The sequence below is a fragment of the Dermacentor andersoni genome, chromosome 10, assembly GCF_023375885.2.
Source record: "Dermacentor andersoni chromosome 10, qqDerAnde1_hic_scaffold, whole genome shotgun sequence".
NCBI classification, from domain to species: domain Eukaryota; kingdom Metazoa; phylum Arthropoda; class Arachnida; order Ixodida; family Ixodidae; genus Dermacentor; species Dermacentor andersoni.
The window spans coordinates 113,334,409-113,339,573 of NC_092823.1; positions in this window are offsets into that span (position 1 = coordinate 113,334,409).

Genomic DNA, 5,165 nt, shown 5'->3' on the forward strand with positions numbered 1-5,165 from the left:
GCATTCTGTGTCTTCTTTGATGGGGTTAAGTTTTCATTTGAATAAAACTCGACACTGCAACATGCTTCTAATTCTTTTTTTTTTCTTGGTGATGGATATTTTGATGAACCTGAGGTGGAAATGGTATTTATGTAGATTGGTTGTATATTGTATCATGTTGGTATTTTCAGTATGCTGTTCACAAACTTGTACAGCTGGGACAGAAAACACAAATTAAGTCTAGAAGGTCATTTTATTTGCAGAAGTATGAAGGTTATATTTTGCGGACACAGTAGACGTGCTCATTCAGTTGGCTCAGCTGTGAAAAAGCCTCGTAATAACAAAAGCAGCAAAGCATTTTGCCGAACGAAAAAAATCCACATTCGGTGAAGTTTGTTAGAATGTTTCAGTTAAATGCTGCTTGCAAAGAGACTTGCTGCATGAAGTTTTATTTCCAACTTATACACGCAAGGAACTGTTGACATTCTTCCACTGGAGAAGTTGTCGTTTAGCTTTGTGATAACACATAGGTAACTTTTTTGCACCGTGGCAAATGTATACCTGCCCGGCGAGACGCTTCTTTGGGGATGCATTTCACCTGCTGTAGCGGCTTAGTCTCGACGGCGTTGCGCTGCTGAGCACAAGGTGGCAGGTTGGACTTCTGGCCACAATAGCAGCATTTTGGATGGGGGCAAAATGCAAAAGCGTTGGTTTTGTGTGCACGTTAAAGCACATCAAGTGAAAATTAATCCCCAGTCCCCCACTACAGCATTCTTCATGATCAGATCGTGGTTTTGGCACGTAATGCCTCTCAATTATTTAAAGAATGCGTTCTGATTACATGACACAGGTGCAAGTGCTACACACACAATGCAGGTTTTTATGCACTTGGCCTTCCCATGCAGACTGCAGTCTCCAGGATCAGCCTGGTCTTGGTTACGCCATCCATGATGCTTGCCCAGTTTACTATTACACTGCCTCCAGGAATGGTCCAGTTTGTTCATTGCGAAACCAATAGAGCAAACACGCCAAGGAGGAAGGCGAAAATAAAAGCTTCAATTTGGTATATTTATTGCAGTGAAGATATTGAAGTACCATTTGTTTCTTAGTGTAATTCCGTGAATAAGAGGCAGCAGCCACTGGCACACGTGCGAGTCTGTGCAGATGGCTATTGGAGACGAGTCTTGCCACTGCGAAAACTGGTGATGCAGTTGACGTGGAGTGAGGGATGGTGTGTGCACGGCTGCCGTGTTAGAAGTAGGGCCCTTCGAGGAGTCGGTGAGATATAGTTTTGGGAACGCCAGGGGCACACTCGCCTATATTCAGATCAAAAAGCATTCAGAGAAAAAGTAAGACTAAATAATCGGAAGGGCTACTGGCACCGCCCCGTGGGCGACGAAGACTAACTACAGAGCAAAAGTATTTGCGTGCAGCTCCACAAGTGTTGGCCCAGCGATGTTTGATTTTGTCGACTCAAATGTCGTATGCTGTGACCTAACGCCCACGGCACAGTGCAATTACTTGTGTGTGTGTGTGTGTGTGTATATATATATATATATATATATATATATATATATATATATATATGTATGTGTGTGTGTATACCGTGTTTTCTGTGAAGACTACTATTTAAAAGTAACCATATTGAAATAAACGGGCAGTTTCTCGGCCTCGACCTGGAGAAGGCGTTCGATAACATCGAGCACTCGGCAATACTTAAGCCGATCGCGGACCTAGGGCTCGGGCGCCGGTTCTACGAGTTCTTCCGCTCCTTCCTAACCGGTCGCAAGGCCATGCTCCGTGCCGGCGACCTCACGTCGGAAGAAGTCGAGCTCGGACAGCGTGGCACACCCCAGCTGCACAAGCTCCGTCCTCTCGCCGACGCTGTTCAACCTGGTGATGATCGGGCTCTCCGAACGCCTCTCGAAGATGCAAGGCCTCAACCACACGGTATATGCGGACGACACCAGCATCTGGTGCTCCGCGGGGTCTGACGGCTTTATCGAATCCGCTCTGCAGGAGGCAGTCGAAACCGCCGAGTCCTACGTCGAACCTACGGGCCTCAAGTGCTCCTCCGCCAAATCGGAGCTGCTTTTGTGCTGTAGAAAACGACAAGGCGAAAGGTCTAAGGGGTGGAAACCCCCGATTGAGCACAACATCACCGTCCGCACCACAGACGGTAGCCCAATCCCCAGGGTCGACTCCATCTGAGTACTGGGAATGATAATCGAGGCGGGCGGATCAAACATCCAAACGATTCACAAGCTGACGACAAAGACGGACAACGCGATACGACTCGTACGAAGAGTGGCCAACAGTCACCACGGCCTCAAAGAAGACAATCTGCTACTTCTCGTACACGCGTTTGTCATATGTCACTTTACCTACGTCGCAGCGATGCACAAATGGAAACAATCGGAGCGTGACAAGCTCAGTACACTCATCCGAAAGGTAGTGAAGTGGGCCCTCGGGCTCCCAATCACCACACCGACGTACCGACTCCCCAAGCTCGGGGTGCACAATACGCTCGAAGAGAGCGTTGAGGTTCAGGAGAGAGCGCAGATGATATGACTGACGACGATCAAGACGGGCCGCCATAACTTGCGCAAGCTCGGCTGCTTCCCACCGAACACCCAGGTTCCACCGGAGCTTACGCCGGTTCCCTGCGAGCTTATTAAACGCATTAATCTTCAACCCCACCCTTACACGTTCTCTGTTAAGGTCCTCCATAATTTGTTGTCATTTTTCCCCGTGCAGTGTTGCTAAACAAGACAACGTCACCTGCAAACCGAAGGTTGCCGAGATATTCACCGTTGATAATCACTCCTAAGCCTCTTTATCTAATAGCTTGAATACACCTAAGCATGCAGGGAATAGCATTGAGAGGTTGCCTCCTTGCATACCCAACCCCTTTCTTGATGGCAAACTTTCTACTTTTCTTGTTGAAAGTAAGGAAGCACTAGGTTTTAAAGAATTTATTTAATAAACATTACCAAAGTTTCCCGACAGCAGGTTTCGAACACAGGACCTCTAGCACAGAAGCCTGGTATCGAAACTGTTACGCTACGGATGCATGGACAAGATGAAGCACCGCGATGAGCAGCGACTATGCGTGCTTGCAGAGTCTAAATTATTACCCTCTGCACTGAAAATGTTATAAAGTGCTTTGAAGCTTAGGCTGATTTAGGCCCCGATAAAGCGCAATAAACAAAGCCACAAGAGTGTCTGAAGCCCCAGGCACGGCGATCAGGCAAATCCATGCACTACCCATCATTCCCGTGGTGGCCGAACGATCGGAATGCCAGCTAGAACTTCCTCTAGTAATCGTTGGAAACCATGCTGCGCGCCGCATTACCAAACTCAGCCACGTTATTGTAGTTTCTTTAATAATAAAGCGCGTTCGAGACAGTCATATTAGAAGAATGTTTCTTAACATCAATGTCACTGAAATGTATCCAATTGTTCTGTCACGTCGTTAAAAGAGATCGCTGGATAATAAAGTTTGTTTCTAAACAAACCAAAACGTCGCTAAATTAAGCGACTTTTTGGTCTATGGCCACATTATCATAATTTTTTACGTTATTTATTCTCATTTAATCAAATTTCTACAGGAAAATTCTTTCTTCACTAACTCCCAGCATGGTATTAGGAAAATGTCTTCCTGCGAAACACAGCTACTATGTTTCACTAACAATCTCTTTATAAATAACGACATCAGCTTTGACACTGATTGCATATTCTTGGATTTCGCTAAATCTTTTGATGAGGTGGCGCATGACTTACTTCTTCCTAAATTAAGCAAACGCAACTTAAACGCCAAGGTATTCCGCTGGATTAAAGATTTTCATTCTGACCGCACCCAATTTGTGACTGCTAACAACTGTTCATCTACTATTTCGCCTGTCTCATCCGGCATCCCACAAGGATCAGTGTGTGGACCCTTACTCTTTCTCATATACATTAACGAATTCCCTGACTGCATCACGTTTCCATCAATAAAACTTTTTGCCAATGGTTGCGTTCTCTATAAAAAACTCGCCCAACCTTCTGATCAGCATGAACTCCAAGATATTAACCACTTGTCTTCATGGTGCAATAAATAGATGATGCGACTCAACATCTAGAAGTGTAAAAGCATGCGAATAATTCAACGGGGCCACATTATTAGCAGCGAGTATTTTCTTGGCGGCATCCGACTTGATCCTGTGACATCATACAAGTACCTCGGCATCCACATCAGTTCCATCTTTCTTGGTGCATACATGTTAACAAAGTTACTAACAACGCAAACCGCATGTTGGGGTAGTTGCGACGCAATTTTTCCCGAGCACCGTCGTTTGTAAAACTACATCTATATAAAATTCTTGTTCGCCCTAAATTAGATTACGCATGCGCTCTCTGGGACCCCAAAAACAACACACTTTCAGAAATTGAATCCACCCAGAGTCGCGCAGCACGTTTCATTCTATCAAATTACTCTCGGCATGCCAGCGTATCATCAATGAAAGCAACACTTGCCTTACCTGAGCTATCTTTGCGCCGTAAATGCTCTCGCCTTTCATTGTTCTACAAAATCTATAATTATAATCCGATTTTAAAAGACGTTCTTTTTTCCGCTCCCGTCTACGTGTCGTTGCGTTCAGATCATAACTATAGCTATAAAGACTAGCAAAGAATGGAACCACCTTCCTGCTTCCATCACCACCATCACTGGCATTAACAGCTTCAAGACTGCCATTCTTTTGTTAACTTGTTTTGTTATAACTGTATTTTTTCTCTCTTTTACTGCGCAAATATTTTTATTCACCACTCCTTCCTGTAATGCCCTTTGGCCTTAGAAGTATGCTAAATAAATAAATAAATAAATAAAGAAATAAATAAGTTATATACAGGAGACACTTCTTTTAATCTTTGCAAACTTTCGATCTACACGCAGGAAAGAAACTGTGTCCCTTGTGGTGGCAGTCACCGCGGTGACGTCCATGCCTACACCTTGTAGTTGCTCATACGTGGAGATAATTAATATTCCTGACTGCAACCAGAACGGGGATGCAGAAGATTCATTTGAGCGAGATGCTTTGTCCTAATCACCTTCACACATCAAACAGCAGGGGTCACTGTACCAATTGGATGCATTTTACGTTTCTATGTATACGCGACTAAAGGTTTGTGCAGTGGGCAATCGT